Below are 19139 nucleotides of genomic sequence, written 5' to 3'. Positions count from 1 at the left end.
AAGTAGACTGTCCCTGACAGTTACATTAAAAAAAAAACAAAACAAAACATAAACAAACTGTAACCAAAAAAACAAAAAAAGGCTACAGTGGGTAGTTTAGACAAACTAGCTCTTTGAAAGTATTTTAAAATGCATTTAGTTTATGTACTAAAGTACAATCTGTATGATATTTTTATTAAAATCCCTATTTCTTAGCAATGGAATTTCTCCTTGTCTGTTTGCTCTTTATTTTGAATCATACATCAGTTAATCTCAACTGAACTGTGTAAGAATTACTTCTTGATAGACTACCCTCCACAACTTTTCAAAGTGTTCTCTAATACCTCTTTGTTTAGTTATATGACACAGGATTAACAGCATGAGCTGAAAGTTATATTTAATATTTAAGGTTCTGTGTGCCTCTGCTAGAGACCTCTCTTCACTTTCTTTTAATGCCAAAAATTAACAACATTTTTCATTTTATTTGCACAGAAGCTGTACTACTCTGATAGTTTTCTTCTCAATCAGTTATATTTTCCTGATCAAACACGGAATACAAACAACAAAGAAACACAACAGTTCATTTGTAAAATATCTGGGAGATTCCCAAAACCATTTACCATAGAACAGTAACAAATACGCTTATGTAAGTAATATAAAAATAGCATGTAAGCTCATATATGTTATATTCTGAATACATTCCAACATTTAGATTTTTACTCCATTTCTGATGGGACATTTTTGTAAAACAGTTCTTCACTGTGTTTGGTTCTTGTCACCAAATACTTCATTACACCTCATTTTGAGGAATAGCTGTAGCTACTCTTTCCTACATTAGGTCTCCTATGTTAACACAGCAAATGTACCTATCACCAAATATTACACTACCCACTGTTATTTCCATCTGAAGGTCCAACTTTCACTACTCAATTACCGATTTTGTCAGTTCATTAGCAGAAGACTTTTTATCATGTTATGAAGTAAGATTCCAAACAGTTTTCTTTCCCATGGCTATTCCCTTAACAATGCAATTTAATTAACCATCCCATGACAAAATTTTGTCAGCAACCTCTTACAAGGCATTCAGTCAGGGATTTATTTTATTCTGGAATGACATTCAGATATCAGTCTTCCACCAGATTTTCAATACTAACTGATTTTTTACTGTCCTTGTAACTGGCATCTTGAAGTCAAAATCCATCTTCTTTTCCTCTTTTTTTTTTTTTAATGCCCAAAACCTTTTCAGCTACTAAGTAAGAAAAGTGATCATTTTTTAAAAAGATAACACTGTACAAAGATAGTTGGAAGTGGAAAATAAATTGTGTCAAGACTGGAGGAAAAAAGGGAACTGAAATTTAAGAAGAAGCAGTTTCCACAATTCTAACCTGAGGAGAAAAGCGAAGTTTGCCAACCTTATTACTATTCATCTTCTATTGAGCTTTCCTCTCATATTTTATTTCGCTTTTTAACTGTTATGCTTACAAACATAACTTTATGTCATCACAGACGCTAGGAAATACAAGAGAGAAATGTGTATGTAATTTTGGTACACCAGTTAATAAAAACAAGGTCAGCTTTTAAGACTAAGGTATTATGATCTGCTCAACAGCTTTACTCCATCCTTACAAACAACAAACAAAATAAAAGTCTTTCTGAATTTTTCAAGAGCTATCACAGCACTCTGTTTCAAAACTGGACATGTGTTATTTTTTCAGTTTTGATGCCAAAGCATATTGTGCAATTTTACAGATTATCAACTTTATCTTTCCTGTTTACTTTAGCCCATTCTAAAACTACAACTCATTTGATTTGATTTATACTGAGAATTTCTGGCGATCTTGAAATAGCACATAAAATCCAAAGTCCTCCCATATTTTTCACCCACCTATATGAGGAACAGGTAGAAGTTTTTAGTTGCTTCCTTTTTTCAAGGATTCTTCTGCTAATCTCCGGCTCCATTCAGATCTTATACCAAAAGATCTGGGTTAAAAACCCCAGTGATGAGAAATATGTGCAGAGTATCCTGTTTACTGCTCTCCAGGCTCACAGAAGCACAGATGAGAGCTCTCCTCTGCCCACTTCAGGCTGCAAGGTGAAGACACTTAAATGCATAAACCAGAATTATTTTGCTGCTTATCTTTAGAATCTGACTTCCTCTTCTCATCAGTTTTTAAATTGCTTTCCTCTATCTTCAAGACGATATCCTACAAAATAAGCCTGAAATCCTAATGGAATCGAAGTAGATGGGAGTAATTCTATGCTGTTTGAACCACTTGAAGGGTCAGATACTAATATGCATTTGCATTCTCAATGCTATTTACACATAAGACAAATCAAGAGATTGTCCTACTGTGTAACAGATAATTTTATTCAGAAAAAAGTATTCAGGTTTTGAACTGGTTACATTTAAGTATGCTCAGATGCTAGCCACTTAAAGCTGAACAAAAGCATATCTAACATACTCCAATGAAAAGAAAAATGGTGGTTAATAAAAACTGAAGAACATAATCTGCTTTGTTAAACACATGCTTCACTCCAATTTTATTGATGACCTTATTTTAGTCAAAAGCCATTATAAACTAACACAACCAGCTCAGTAAATTTTAGCTGACTCTTGGAAATTAGGTAGAATTTGTAAGTTAAATCCAAAGCCATACTCTCTTTTAACAGGATTTTAAAAGTGATTTTTTGACAGTACTGAATTACCAAACTGTACATTAGATTAACAACTTACTTACACAGTCCCCAACACTGACTGAGGGGAGAGCAAATCAAAATAGAATTATTTTTTTGTCATACATAGGCTGCTATAAAACTACAGCAGTACAGTCATGTAAACCTTCAATGATTAATTACTTCTTACTGTATGTGCAATAATTAGTAAATCTCTATGTAAAAGAAACCTAAAGGTTTTCCTGACATACTTTCCCTGCAATGCTAAGAAATTAAAAAAAAAAAAAGCAATGAAAGCAAAACAAAATCAAACCTAGCACGCTCCCCTGTAAACAATTCTGACATCCTATAACCACTCTGACAGCTTCCCTGGAATCTCCAGTGTTTCTCTCTAAAGCAACACTACACTTGGAAAACAGAGCTAAACTTAAATACGCTTCTGATTAAACCAGCAGCTCCCCAAACAGCAAATAGATATCACAAGCAGCAGTAATTAGAGCTTTTCACTTACAAAAAGCAACTAAAAACAAAAACTCCCTCTTACTCTCTCTTAAAGGTATCATAGCACATTTTAGCAAAAACTGTGCCATGTCAGTGCTCTACAGGGGAGAGGGCCAGGGCAGGGAAAGAGGGTGCACCACTCTAAGACTTCATCTTTTTCACAAGCCTTTGGAATGCCTCTTCTGGACACTCCCAACTCCTGCCGGTAAGTAGAAGAGGTTTCTCTTTCCAACTATATTCTTTTTCTTCAAGAAAACAGTGGTGACACCTCCAGTATTTCCAATGATCCTTACCTCCAGCCACTTTATGTAACCACAGGAGAACTCCAGCACACCACAGTAAATCTGAATGAACACCGACACAGAATGCGGCCTACTGATGCAATGGCAGCAAACTTGGAAAGAAGGACCTGGATGTAACCAGCTCCTATTGCCTGCACTGGGACACTGACCTGAGAATATAGAAGAGTGCCACTATATTGCACAACTCAGAACTCAAATGAAGAGTTCAGCAGTTCTGGTTTACAAGTTTCGCAAGGACAGGAAAAATAACCGGATTTTTGCTAATATGACACTACCATGGAAACTGGGGAATCCTGCCCCAGTTCAGACACTTCATTACAGGCACACTGGAGCAGCTTTTCTGACTTTGAGTCACCATGCAACTGATTTTCTGGCAGAGCCAGAAGAGTTTTTTTCTTTTTTTTTTTAATTCAGGTGAATGTTACACTCTGCAGAAGCAGGCAAGTGCAGTACAAGGCCTGCCTAAAAGAGAGAGAACATTTTTATCAGTAGCTTCACTCCTTTTCAGTCTTCAGGAAGAGTCTTTTTACCACAGCTAAAAGTAACTAACAAGAATCACTTAAAGACAGCTTGCAGCAAGCACTTATTTTGCTTATCACTCCGTTCATTACTTCACCTAGCCTTCACTTTGTTATTTCATCTCAATTCTAAAATGAACTGGGGGGTTTTTGTGGAGGATTTAGATTGCAGGGTTTTTTTAAGCTAGCAATAAGTATTTACCTTAAGTGCGTAAAGAGAAGCCATTTCCAATTAACAGACATGGCTTAGGTCATGATATTTTGATCATGGCACCTTAATTTTCAAGTCTAATGCTTTAATGGTATAGGAAGTACAAAGAAACTGAATGTGATACCAACTCCCTGTTGTAGATCCTTGCTCCTGATTCTTCCTGTCCAAAACCCAGAAGGAATCTCTTTCCCCACACACATTCTTTCATGAAAAACAACAGGGAAGTGGGGAGAAATTCCAACTTATCAAAATTTCCAACTTCATACTGAAAGATAAAAAGATGAATACCAGTAAAACTAGCAGACACTTCCCCTTCCAAAGGTTCCACAGACTCGTGAAAAGGGGTTGGCTCTGAGCTCCATCAGTATTCCTGTGATTTAAGAAGCACTTGTAGGCAAAGTGATTATTTAAAGTTTATTGAAAACCCTTTAGTGAAAACACACTGGCTGACTTACAATGTTTTTTTCACTGAAATTAAACAACAAATGTAAACTATTTTACAAACAAAAATAATCTATATTCTTTTGGTAACAAAGTGTCCCATACCAAGAGAATAAATCAGTCCAAAAGCTCTCAAGCTTTCAAGTATAATTTTGTGTTTAAGGGAATTATTCTACAGTGTCATTGGGGAAAGTCCATGGATAGTACTAGGCTGCTCAAGCTAGAAGCACTTACAGGACTAGACCTTTAAAATATAGCTCAAAATCCACACTGAGGAGGTGATAAAGGGATTCTAAACCCACAAGTTCACAAGCAGCATCAACCAGAAGTATTTCTACTTGCCCCATTTGAAATAATCTTTGTCATGAATCCAAGTAAATTGTGTTTTTGCAGCTGTAAAATTTTTCTTAAAAGGATGAAAAATTCTCAGATTTTTTCTATAAGTAAATTGAATTAATCTTTATTAGTATTTAAATCAACCAGAAATTGTTATTCAGTTTAGACCTTGTCCAAACGGACTCAGAAAAGGCAGTATACAAAATTCTTTAAAAATATACAACCAGTTCAGGTTAGTAAAGCTTTACCACAGCCAATAGCAGTCCCTTTAGCAGTTTCTATACTGCAGAGATTAAACCCGAATACCAATTTTAAGAGTAGACTTATTACAATGAAGATCATACTGTGTTTCAGAGGTATGTCCATATATAACCCAGCTACCTGCAGTCAGTGATTGCATCTCCTAGTAAACCAGTACTATTAAACCTGCCTAACCTGAGTTTTTTCCAATGCACGGCATCCTGATTACTTTTTATAAGACACAGCTGCCCTTTGAAAGCGCAACTGAAATATGAATACCTTTTTTTACAGTTTTACCCAAACATCGAAGAGCTCTCATTAAAATAATTAGATGGTGTTAAGTCCTTTTCTCTCTTTGATGTACAGTTTAAACATTTATAGATCTGGAAGCAGAGCTAGCTCATCCTAGTTAAACTGGGATGAGAATTGGTATCATTCCAAAAATAAGACAGCTACAAATAAAATCAAGTAAATAAACACAACGAGTTGTAACATTTTGCAACAACATAAACAAAGATAAAGGACACAAACAGGTCTTTTGAGGTCTTCAATTCCCACAGTCTGCTCAGCCAAACACCCATCACAGGGACCCCGAGAGAAGAGCAGACACCCAAAACCTGAGCGCTGACCGAGCACCCCCCGTGTCCCCTGCGCCTGGCACCGTGAGGGGCGACAGCAGCGCACCGTGAGGGGACACGGCTCCTCACCGCCTCCCTCCCCGGCTCCACCAAAGGCAGGTGAACATAAACGCGACAATATCCTTCTCCTCTGCTTTCACCCGCACATGAGCGAGCCAGGGCCGGCCGTGGAGCTGCCTCACTGACTCCTGGCCACTAAAGCCTCTCGCAATCCACTCAGCGTTGACACAGGTCACGACTCAGCCCCCAGTCACCCTCGCAAAGGCCGTAGACAGGAATAAACAAGGTTATTCGCTGACATCGGACACCGGCCACACTCCCCCTCCCTGTCCCCCCGCCCCACAGAGACACAGGCTCACCACAGCCCCGACTCTCCCTCCCCTCGCCAGGTGCGGGCCCAGAGGCCCTCAGCCCTGTCCAGACGCGAGCCACAGTGGGAGACGGCAGGGAAAACCAGCAATTCTCCGAACACCATGTGGGGCATCGGGAGGGGAGAAGCAACAGCCGCCGCCACCCCCCGCCAGCACAGCCCTAGGGGTGCGACGAGTGGAAGTGCCGGAGAGACCGAGACCTCCCTACGGCTCCCTTCGCCATTTTAGCCCCCACGCCCATTCCCCTCCTCCCCGCCCCTCGGTGACAGGGGCAGATCGCAGCCGTCCAGCGCCCACCCCCCTGGCTGCCCACGGCCGAGCGGCGGCGAGGAGCGAGGACAGCAGCCGGGCCAGACCGCAAACCAGAGCGGCTGCGGCACAGCCTGTTTTGCGCCCTTACCGTGCTCGCAGCCTCACAGCTGCTGCCGCCTCCTTCTCCTTCCTTCCACCTTTCTCTGCTTCTTCTTCGCTTCCTCGCCGCCGCGGCGGCTCCTCACCCCTCCGCGCCGCGCTCCGCCGCCGCCGCCGCGCAGAATGATGCCATCTCACAGCGGCATCGGCGGCTCCTGCACAACAGCCCTCCTCCCGCCCCTCCCGGCACCGCTCCCGCTGCCGCTCCCGCTGCTCCCGCCCGGCGCCCCCGACGGCCAGGCCAGCCTCGTGCGCGCTCCCGGGGCACGGGCAGCAGGAACTTGTGGAGCTGGAGCCGAAGCCGCTGGAGCCGCCCCGGCGGGAGGGCCCAGTCGGGACCGAGCAGTGCGCAGCGGCGGTGGGAGGGAAGAGGCGAGCCTGAACCGAGGCTCTCAAAGGGGACAGGGCTTATTCCTAGCGCCTGCCCCGGGCTGAACCAAGTCGGGCGTCGCGGCGGGGAGAAGAGCCGAGAGCACGGAATCGACCTCGGGGGAGGCGGGGCCGGGCTGCAGCCCCGGAGCACGGTCCGCGGGACAGAGCCTGCTGGGGCAGGATAAGCGGGGCTCCTGCAAGTCGCTGTCCCCCGACAAGGCTCCTCTGCGGCGCGGAGAGCCAGCACACCCCGCTGCGTTGCGGGCGATAAAGGCGGGGGGTGTCTCCTCCACCCGCCTCCCGCCCTCCCTTCCCGGCCGTGCAGGCAGGGCGGGATCCTGTGCCCCGCCGGGAGCCTCCGCCGCCGCCGTGACAGGAGCCGCTGCCCGTGATCCCCCTGGCTGCTGCCCGTCCTCCACCACCGAGCCTCCTCTGCCTCTCTGAGTAGCGCAGCCCTCCCCGTTGTGGGGCGGACGGATGTGGGCAGGGAGAGCAGCTCCGCGCAGCCCTCGGCAGCGGCGCAGAGCGGCCCCGCTGCGGGGCCAGACACCGCCCGCCCGCCCGGCGACACCTCCGGGAGCCCCGGCGCGGCCCCGGGGCTGGCTCTGTCCTGGCAGGAGCCACAGGCCTCCCCTGCGGATTTACAAACCCAAAAGTGGTTATATGCACAAGTGTGTGGAGCTGAAGTTGTGTCTTACATTGAAGACCAATGAAGCTTTGTCTTCGTACTGTACAACGTAACGCTGTGGAGGCAGTGATAGCATGAACTTTCGGGCATAAACAAGGCCTTTGACTTTGTCCCAGAAAGTCCAGCACTACTGTTAATTGAAAGGAACAAAAGTTTACAGTATGAGACCCTGAAGCAACTTTCAGCAACGTCTGGTATTTCATTATTCTTAAAAAACAACATGGGGGCCAGCAATCTGATTTGGGCATTCCTTCAGGAAATAAAAGGAATGCTCTCAAAAATGCTGCTTTCCAACCTATTCATTCTTCTTAGAAAATCTGCAGGAAAACAAAGTTTCCAAATAGAGTTTGGGAAGGAAACAGTATTTACAGTTTGGCTTTAAAAGTATCTTAGAGTATTCTAGAATAAAAAAAAAAAAAAAAAAACTGGTATTCTCTTGACTGGTGGTAATACTAGTACAAGCAACTGAAAACTGTGATGGTTTGAGCTTCTGTACACAGCAAATGTAACAAAATATATGGGCTCTACACTCACAAAATCTGGCATGGACAGTAATATGAACTGTATGCAGTTAGCAACCTAGTTGCTAATTGCACGGTAACCAAGTTAATCCATGTGATTTACAGATTTCAGCATATACTACTTTCTCACAACAACTAAAACTTACATTTAAAGAAAACTAGAGTCCCTCTTTTGTTCTAAGATTGTCCAAAATTAGGAATTTGCTTGCACAAAGAATCACTTTTACAATATTTTGGTAGCATTTCGAGAGTGTGGTAATAAGCTCTATCTTGCTTTCCTGGCTGTTTGTTTTTCTAGTGTAAAGCAATCTAATTGAAATGGATGTAGCATTATATATTCCCAGCTGCAAAGGGTGGGTGTACATGGCAACATTCTATCTCTTGCAAAAGATATTAATTTCTCTTCTATAAAACTTTGTTTGTTGCTAATATCAGTAATCTGATGCTAATATTTAATGGAAAGTATGAGCATTACTTCTTAGTATATGTGTAAAATTTCTAAGTGCTTCTTTCTTGCCTTATGAAGTATGAAGTGTGTAGTTACTTAATACTCTGTAGACAAGTTATGGGCTTCTTTGGCTTTCCTCCTCCCTGTTTCAAAACAAATTTTGTTATACATTTGTCTCACTCTGAGGAACAGTGACATTCCAAGTATTCTTCCATCTTAAAAGACATTTGATACCCTAATGAGTGCAAAATGTCCCAAATTTGTTAATGCCACAAGTTTGGTTTTAAATGTCTTATAAAACCTCTTCAATATTTCTGACTACTATTAGAATAGTAGGTAATGGAAACAGAATCATAGAATGGTTTAGATTGAAAAGGAGCTTTAGGTTCATCCAGTTCCCCACCCTCCCTACCATGAGCAGGGACACCTTCACTAGACCAGGTTTTACTCAGAGCCCCATCCAAGCTGTCCTCGAACACTTCCAGGGATGGGGCATCCACAACTCCTCCAGGCAACGTGTTCCAGTGTCTCACCACCCTCACAGTAAAGAATTTCTTCCTAATATCTAATCTAAACTCACCATCCTTCAGCTTAAAGCTATTCCCTACTGTCCTGTCTGGTAGGTAAAAAGTCCCTCTCTGGTTTTCTCCTAGGCCTCTTTGGGGACTGGAAGGTGCTGTACGGTCTCCCAGGAGCCTTCTGTTCTCCAGGCTGAACAATGCCAATGCTCTCAGCCTGTCTTCATAGAAGAGCTGCCTCATGTTGCAGTCCCCTGATGGTATTCAACACTTCATGGTTAAAAGCCATGCATTGACAACTTGCTGAAAACATTCAAGTTATGGAGTAATACATGTATACTTATACCTGAGAAAGTGCAAATACAGTTGTCTTCATTTTGCAGATAAACACCTTTGTTTGTTTGTTTGTTTTCTTCTTTGTTTTGGCCAGAAAAGATTACAGACTCTGTCATACAGGGCTGAAGGCTAGCAGGAATTAATGCAGGTCTGGTGTCCTTGTTACCTTAGAGCTTTGCTCTTTGTAGGGGGAAATAAAGAGATTCTATTAATCCCTTCACTATCCCTTTAGAAAAGTTAACCTCAGATAAGATTTGATAAGCCACTAAACTTACCAAAACAAATCAACCAAAGTTAGAATTTTGCAAGAAGGTCTGCATGAAGATTGAAATAAATATAAGAATACCTTCTATACACAACATTCCTGAGATAGTAATTTATGATACCAGTGGAAGATTTTAACAGCATCTCCTTGTGTATTTCTGACTTTTTTTTCCTTTATTCTTTACAAAGTAAGGAGAGCTTTGGAGAACTTGGATTCAGAACAGATCTCTATAAAACAGACTCCAGAATATACTGGGTTTGTCCTCAGATTTTAATAGATCTCTGGCGTGCTTGAACAATGTACATTTGATAAGCATGGATTTTTGGACAGGCTATTACAATATCTAGGTTTTAATAGACTAGAACGTGTCCAGTGGCTGGAATTGTATCTTACCTTTTCACTAATTGTTTCTCTGTTGTAGCTGCACAAACAGGAGTGGCAGTGAGCTCTCCTTTAATTGGAAAGTCTGAGTGACAGTAGTTTTGCTTAATTTATACTTCTGGAGAGCTCTTGTAGACCTCAACAGGCAGTAAACCAGTACAATTGCAAATTAATGGCTTTCACAGCCTATAGCATTACTGTACAATACCATCTATTTGCATTTGTTTGTCTTTGATTTCTCTAACATTTTACAAAAGCTTTGTGTTAAACTAAAATCCCTGAATGTTGCAGCATAGTTTAAAAACTTCTATAGAAAAGTGTAAGTGAAGTGTAATGATCCAACTTCCTTAACAGTGATGCAGTAGTAAAAGATGAGGCTGAAACCAAATCTTTCTGCTATTAATAAACTCCAATGAAAGCTGATTTTACCTGAGCAAAGGCACATAAAACTAGTTGGTGTGGTTTCTGTTTGAAATGAGCAAAGTTTATAATACAAGTCTTAAATGCAAGTAGTTAAGTTGATCGCTTATTCAGTCCTAATTTCCAAATTGGGGGAGGGGGGGGGTGTTGAGGGGGTGGGGAATGTATCTAATGAGAGTAGAGGGAAAATTTCCTTGGTAATTGTTGGTTTTTTGGTTTTGGGGTTTTTTTCATGGAGATTTATTACTACAAAACTCACGCAGAGTAAGAAAATTTTTGGACAAGTTTCTTTGGACCATATTCAAAAAAGCATTTAGGCACCTGAATTGTGGTTTAAATAAAACATAAATTTTACCTTCAATAGCACAAGCCACAAAACCCTGTAGATGTAGTCATCCAAGTCTGCCAGTGGATGTACTCTGTGTCCGTAGGCATTGGCAACAGGCATCTGATCACTGCAGTAAAAAAATACTACTTGGTTTATGCCTAATTTGTTTGGGGTCCAGGTGGTGGGTAATATGTCACCTAAGATCTGTGGAAGGGTGAATCAGGGAAGTGTGGTTAAGGCTGTATCCAGTACAGGAAAGATCTGAAATCAATACAGAGTACAGAACTTACAGTGAGGGCAGAAGCAGGGTAGCAGTGATCACCCAGCATTAGAGTGACATGGATGGAGAACCCAGAACCTAAAACAGTCTGTGTTCTGTGCCCTCCTAAACTCAAACCAATCTCTCTTTTCAAGTCAGGCTGTGACCAATTAGTGCTGTCTCATTTGGGACCAGGATTATCCTTCCTGTGCCAGCTTTATGGAGCTTTGCAGAGGCCCACTGAACTAGTGCAGCAGAGTAATGCCGGACAACTGAGCAGCTAGGGAACATGAGCTAGAACAGCTGGGAAGTTTTAGTTTCTGGTCCTGCTTCCCAACAGTGTTCAGACATTTTAATCAATGATTTTTCAATGCACAATATTGGCTCCTGTTCCAGGACAATAAACACTCCCTATAACAACTGAATGTCTGCACTTTTGGCATTCTGTCAGTCTTCTCATATTGCTCTCCCAGATTCCATGGTTGTTGTGTTCTGAAAGCAGAGTGAGTGTAGTTATGTGTATGTTTGACTTATACACATGCTTGTGTCTGTAATATTATACCTTAAACATATATTGACCTTACAAAATATCTTATTTATATGGTAAGTAAGGGATAAGGGTTTGTCCCTATGTTGTTATGTGGGTTTTTTTGATGTTGCATTTAGAGTACAATCCTACTTTAGTCACTTTTTACTGTGTATAATTAAAACTCACCAGTTTCACAATGGTTAAGGAACTTGGTTTCTGCACCATCCAATGATTTAGACCGATTTATTTATTTCCTTCCATCTGTCAGAGGTGGCTTCTCATTTAAGGTGTGAGATATGCATTCTGCTATTATGTGTGCAATATTTGGCACAATCATGTTCAAGTTTGTAATATAAGGGGTTTTGTATATGCAGTAGTGTAAATAACACATTACAGTAATCACCTTGGATATACTTAATTTAACCTGATTCCTTACAACAATTTGCTGTCTGATTGCATTAAAATGAGTAAGTCTTTAAAGCAGTATTGTGGAGAAATTAAAATGAAAAATTGCAAAGACTTGACTCCAGTTAGTATATCAGTAAAATTTCTTGCCTCTGGATTTAGGCAATATTAGTTTCTTTATCTACAAATTTGGAATTAAAGAGAGATTCTTTTCCATACACCTTTTTCCAAGATCAAAAATTGTTAATTCAAAAGTTTTAAAATTTTAAAGGAATTAATTAATTATTGAGGGGCTAAAACTAATTGATTGTCATCTACAGTTCTAAAAAATGTATTTTTTTGTGTACAAAAATGTCTTCCAAAATGTATTCATGAATACAGTTATTTCAATACAAGTTATTTCAACACCTTGATACTGTCAGCTTTTCAGATCTGTTAATCATCATTGAGACATCAGTGAATCAGCAATCAATGTATTGCTTTTTTCTTGTAAGTCTGGAGGTTGATATGCCAGATCCTGAATTCAATAGTCAAATAGTCAAAGGGTTGTTGTTTCTGTGCCATCTCTTAGCAGCACAGAGAGTTAGATTTATTTTGGGGGGTGGGGGGAACTTTACAAACCAGTACATCTCATTTTTATTCTAATGAGATTGTGTTGTAATTTCCTTTAAGTCTGGTGCTGCACAGTCTTCTCTAAAATCAGAAACCTTAGATTTTATGTCAACATACTGTAATGTATTTGAAAGACAGGTAAAATATAATTATATTTTAATCAAGTACTGTTTTCCCAATGACAATAGTGTGAAATGTATTAATGTAAATTCACTTCTGTCTTGAAATTATAGCAGATAAGTGTTGAGCCACTGTTTGTGTACTGGGTTACTTTTTTGAAGTAAGCCTGCCCTCCTGACTTGGAAGTGGGGCTGAGGTTGAGCACGAATATTGAGTAAGCTGAATGTGGCTTTGGCGCCTGAGATGAGTACAGAGACTGGTAATGGAGAAAAAAGGACTCCAATCCCAGTGGAAGTGGTAAGTCTCAGAAGAGTGTGGGAGCACAGCGGCTCACCTTGAGGTGGAGAATGGAAGAGAATAGGGTTGTTTAGAAGACATGAGTTATAGGGAGGGCATTTAAATAAGGGAAGGCAAATAGTTTGGTTTATTCCGTTCATATTCCAGTGGCAATATTTTGATAATAATAAATTTTCAATAAATAAATTTCCAATAAATTTTCAGTGAGTTTTGAAAAAAAAATCAGAGTATGGCAAGTTATTTTATCCTCAGTTCACATGGAAGGAAGATGCATGTTTACCAAGTCTGTGCAATTACCCTTAAATCTCCATAATAACTTTTTTGAGTTCACAGGCCGACTTCAAACATGTCTAGTAAATCTGATAAATTCTTTTTCCTTGAGAAAATAGATGGCAGAGTATAGTAGAAAGCTTCTGTAAATGTTCCCTGGAAGACCTGCAGACAAAGGAAAAGCTACATCGTTAAATTGCACACTATTAACCACTGGAGAATGGGGAGTAAGGAGAGAGTAAACAATAAACCAGGCAGCCCTTATAAATGCCTACCATAAGAGAGGACTTCAGCTGGAGTTTGCATTCTTAGGCACCAAAGTCAATCAACCATGAAAAACAAATCTTTAAGAGACCAAGCTTCATTAGTTCCAGTGCTCACTGGGTGATGTGATTTAATTGCAGCACTACCTAAAGCAATGCTATGCAGCCCATAGTCTGTGGGTAATTGATGGTCAATAAAAATCAAAAGGGAGCTCAAAAAGCAAGTCAAAACCAGACATTCCTGCACAGCCATATTCTCTCATATATAGAAGCAGAAGGGAAGAGGAGAATGAAAATAAGGTTAATTTTTTAACCTTTATTTTTAATTGATTCTAAAAGAAGGCCATTGTGAGTACTTTGGCACAGTAAGCACAGGATGGCTTTTGAATTTGTTTTGCTTCCAGAGGTTAAGTGATCCTTCAGTTGAAAATGTTGAGAAATGTAGTGGTCTAGATATCACAGTCAGAGAATCAAGGTTTTGGTTGATGTAAGAAACCCTATGTCCTTTTTCCTTTATTGCCCTATTTAGGTTGCATAACTGAAAATGATCAAGTGAATGTAATTTGTGTTTGTCCTTTGTCAGAGCATGGCCTAAGTGAACCAGTCAGCCATCAGTTTGAGTTGCAAATTGTTTTTGTCTTTTGTTGAACCTTCTCTGAGAATTAATCAAAAAAACTAAGAAATTGAAATCTTCAAGTTGGTATTTTCTGAGACTGAGGCATATATTCTTTCTCTTAACATTGCAGTGGTTTGCGTAGTGTTCATGCTTGTTTAAGAGCTGAGAGCTCTCTCTCCCTTTAATATAGACTACGTGCTTATTGAACTTCTGTGCTGAACTCCTGCCTTGACTTACTTTTATTCTAAGGATAAACAAAGGTCTCGACCCTCAGCTTTCTCCTGACCCGCCCTTTTGATCTTTCTTGGATTCTTACCTGCAGGCTTTTTTTTGTTTGTCAAGTCTTAGAACTTTTTTTGTCTCTGAAAATCCCCTCTTCTTTTTCTCAACTGGACATAAGAATTAGACCACAGCATTGATGTATACTAGTAATAAAATAGACTTATAAATTCATGCATGTGTTTTAACAGCTTGGGAAAATCCTTTTTTTGTCAGGGATTTACAGTACAGTGTTTGTTTCTTTATGAATTTAATGTGTTTAATGCAGTTAAATGCATATCAGTTTTAGGACAATGCACCTCCTTGGTAGTACATGGCAATCTTGGTAAACCATTCCTTCCATGACTGTTTAAACTGATAATGGGAATAAACTAGAAAATGTTTAACTTTCCCACTTTTGATTTCCATATTATTCTCTTTTAATGCCTCTGGGACACCTTGTCTCCAGATTGCTCTTGAAATTTCACTTGCAATTTGTGCATGTTGCATGTTTTAAAATTAGATATAAAATTTATAATTATGTAAATGCAAAATCTTTTAGGCATAGATGGGAGTCATAATATTTTTAAATTGTTGTTTTTAAAACTTCATTTTTCTTATCACTTATACAGGAGAGTTTTAACCAATTAAATATTAATACAGAACATTTCAATATTTACTGTAGAAATCAGTGTACTGCTGCTCTTTAAAAGCCTTTAAAAATGCATTGCTTTTTTCTTCTACATACTGCACATTCAGCTTAACACGTAAAATTTTGAGCACAAATCTGATGGGTGACAAAAGACATGTTTGAAGTAGAGCTGCTTTTGTGCTCTTTTTTGTCTTCTGCCTTCAATTAGATTATATCCATTGTTTTAGTGGGCCAGTTTGTGACACGGTCACTGAAATATTGACAATATCACATGTAATGCAACTGTGTCGAGGTCTGTATTTCCTGTTCAGCTGTTTGATGTATTGCAGAGGAAAATGAGCTTCTGCCATGAGTAAAAGCCCATGAATTTTAGTTTAGAAAACACAGGGTTTTCCATAGTTATTTCTCTGTCTGATGTAAGACCTTGAAGAAGAGGCTTAGTTCTGAATTTCCTCGTGCAGAGATTCCTACAGACAAAGGTATGTGGAAGATGTATGTGGGAGGTAAGCTCAGATAGATCAGTTTTGTTTTTAAAGGCTGAGTCCTGTCTTGCATATCTCTGTGTGTGAACTGTAGGACTCTCCTTTGGCTTTCTACCAAGTACTGAGTGAATTACAGAACTGACTGTGCACAAAACATCTCCTTTATGAATATGGCCTCTGGGATGGTTGCTATTTTCATAAAATAGTACTGTGTATCAGTTTTCTTACCTTCAGTGGATTGTAGGTGAGAGAGAAATGAAAGCAGGGTTGAAAGGAGAAAGTTGATGGACAAGGGATTTTTTAAATTATAGAATCAGAATATTAATGTATTATAAAATGGTATCATTATAACCATTATTGTTATCATTGTAATTGTTATTCCTGCTGACAATTCTAGCTATTCCTGAGGGAGAAACAATATGTAACATACAACAATGAAATATACATTAGTATAGTTCTTTTTCAGGTGTGTTATCTTTCCTCTCTAGAATTTAAAGAAAATACTGCTTTGATATTCAGGAATAAATTATTAACTAGATGGAGTAGTGTTTGCATGGAATTTTTCAAATTTAAAAACAATTTTTCCTACAAAAAAAATTTAGAACCCCAAAAATATGACTAATTTTCATCCCTGTTTCAAAAAAAATACTAGGGAAGAAAGGTATTTTGACTAGTATAGTTCTTTTCACACAGTTGATTATTCTATTTAAGTCAGCACAATATTAAAAAATGGGTTTCCAGCAATATCCATTGAAGTTTCTAGATACTTTAGGTAAAATACCCGTTTATTTGAAAGTGCTAAAACATTTCAAATTGTTCTGAATATTTATAATAATATGAAAATGTGAGTTAGCAAGTTCCCTAATGACAAAGATTTTATTATGAATAAAATCTAGATTTAGGAAGAGAGAGTTAACTTACTTTTCTCAAATAGAAGTATTTTATTTTCTCTCCTCTTTCCCAAGATGTAGCACATTAACTTTGTTAAGGAGCATGGTAATCTTGCCATGTTGAGGAAAGCCACAGAACAATTCTGTTATTTTTCTTGGTATACTAGTTTATTTTCTTATTTATTTAATGAAAGAAAAAGCAAAGAAAATTAGTTTTAAAAAGCAAACAAAAGTGGAACTCAATGAAATGGGACGGATAAAATATTAATGTAGTAACAAAGTGAGAACTCAAATGATTTTGGATACGTAATTTTTTAATGGTAAGTCACCTTGAATCTAAGTAATTTTGTACACTCCTGAAGGTTTGAGACCAGACACTATTTGAGAGAGAAATGGTAAAAAAAGCTGAAAAAAGTGAGTATATTTCTGCAAAATAATATCCTTTCTGCAGGATAATTCAAAAATTATTCTGAAATAGTTCACTTATAACAAACAATGGTTTGGGCTTTCTGCAAAGATACGGAAATCTATCCTTGTACCGTTATATTACCCTCTAGGTAGGAACAGAATTGGATTTTTTCCCTGAAGTGCTATGCATAAGAGTGATCCACATACTTAGCCTTTGCTGTTTCCAAGGTATCGCTTTTATTTTTCAGCAGCTGCGCCTGCTGCACTGACAGTGGCCAAACAGCAAACACAAGACTTGGACACCAACTAAGAACGTGTAACTGCATTTTCAGTCAATCTGAATTATGTTCTAATGGGAATGAGAAAGCATTTTCTTTCAAAAAGCAAATCTTGAACATACATTCCTAGCATAAATTTTATATATATGTAGATATATATGGATTCTAAAGTTTCACTATCATTTTTAATATACTGAAATACCTGCACACAAATAATCGGTAACAAAACTGAGTTGCAGCCAATGTGATTTTTTTTTATTGCAACAAACATAACTGACAAAGCTGGACAGACTTCAATCAGAAGAGTCAAGTCAAATATCTTTGTGAAGGAGCTTAATTTTTTAAATAATTAGATAGTGGAATTGACTCTTTGTCCCATGATGGGCAGTTATTAAAATATCTTCTGGCCTTAAGCATTGTCAGTACTTTGATTGTGAAAGAGCTGTTTTCCTGTGCTCCTGGCCTGAAATGTCTACTTCAGTTTAATAATACATTGTTTTTCTGTGTGGTTTAATGCAAAATCTGCCATATAAAATTCAACAACAAATTGTTGTTGTTATTGTTTTTCTCTCATAATTAAAATCAAAAGAGAGCAAAACAAAACAAACCACCAACTTCTGAAAATCACTGTTAGGAGGATGTTAGGAGATTGCAGTACAAATATAAAGAGGATCAGGCAAAGTCAGTGTGTAGGGAGTTTTTCCACTGAGTTCAGTCCTTCACATATTGAGGAAAAGAACTGACTTAAACCTGGCCAGTAAACTGACTGGTTTCTGTGATGTATGTAATCCACTTGATGGCATAAAATGTTGACAATTTTATGAAGATTTCTGTAAGTAAATACCAAGATGTGCAGCGATGGCATTTTGGGTTGTTTTTTTAATTACTATTTTAACACAAAGTTAGTTTATTCAATTTTTTTTATTTCTGTGCTTTTCCAGAGTGCTTTTCCTTACTAATCTAGTCCTCTCGAACAAGGTGGTATGATTCCTGAGCATCTAGCTTTCAAAAGCCAACAAGGCTTTCAAAGCCAGAAAGATTAATTAAGTTGAAATACATCAAGTATTTCCATGAGTTGCATACATTTCTAAGTTTGCTTTTACCCAGTGCTCTCTTTGAGACAGAAAGGGCCCAAATTAGGATAAATTTAATTTTCTATTGTTTCCACTTACAGCTTGGAAACGAGTTGTTAATTAACTTCATGTGACTTGCAGCCTGAAAGAAAGTGGGAACACATTATTGTATGTGTGGCATAAAACAACCCCAAATGTATTTGTTTTTATTGATAATGAAAGCTCATGTTTTTGTGTAGGCCATGGATATCTGAATATCCTTTGTAGGGAGGAGGTAAACAGTCTTTGCTATGGCTTTAGGAAGACAAATAATGTTTCAGCTTTTGCTTCACAAGTTTCATCTTGACAGAAAATTGTATTTGCCACAGAACAAGGTGTTTTCCAGCTTAGCAATAACTTTATTGATGTCTTGCCTTGTTCTGAAATACGATCCCTTCACTGTTGAGGTTTTTTTTTCATCTTAAGTATAGAAGAACATGCCTGACTGTGCCAGGCAGGATTGTGACTGTATCCTGCACTGTGAATGTAAACATGATTATTTCAAACTATCAAAACTTGTATTAAGTTGGTGGATCCTATTAACAGGGAACTGATAAATTATTTTTCCTAAATTTTGATATTGGTTCTGTTAGGATTCCTAAACTACTGTGTTAGAGATAGTCATTGGTCTGAGTGTGAGCATCATTTTTATTAGCCAAGGACAAAGTGCACCCAAACACATTTGGACAAAATATGACTTGGTCTGCACTGCTCCTTATCTTGTAAAAATCATCCTATTGCAGCATTACCCTTGGATACAGTACCAGATTCCTCCTGAAAAACAGCTTCA

General features: G+C 38.9%; 1 protein-coding gene across 2 annotated transcripts in view; it reads right to left on the bottom strand.

The window, feature by feature from the left end:
- WWP1 (WW domain containing E3 ubiquitin protein ligase 1) overlaps nucleotides 1-6765 on the bottom strand; it is a 59922-nt gene extending 53157 nt beyond the window's left edge. For both annotated transcript variants that reach the window (XM_054281857.1, XM_054281947.1), the window contains exon 1: nucleotides 6611-6765. The gene's annotated coding sequence lies outside the window, so the exon portion shown is untranslated. The remainder of the gene's footprint in view (nucleotides 1-6610) is intronic.
- Between the last annotated feature and the right edge of the window lie 12374 nt (nucleotides 6766-19139).

The sequence above is a fragment of the Melozone crissalis genome, unplaced genomic scaffold (assembly GCF_028551555.1).
Source record: "Melozone crissalis strain CALT ecotype California unplaced genomic scaffold, PUWL_Pcris_2 ptg000002l_1, whole genome shotgun sequence".
NCBI classification, from domain to species: Eukaryota; Metazoa; Chordata; class Aves; order Passeriformes; family Passerellidae; genus Melozone; species Melozone crissalis.
Note: the sequence above shows the minus strand (reverse complement) of the source record. Positions and strands in the feature narration are given on the sequence as shown.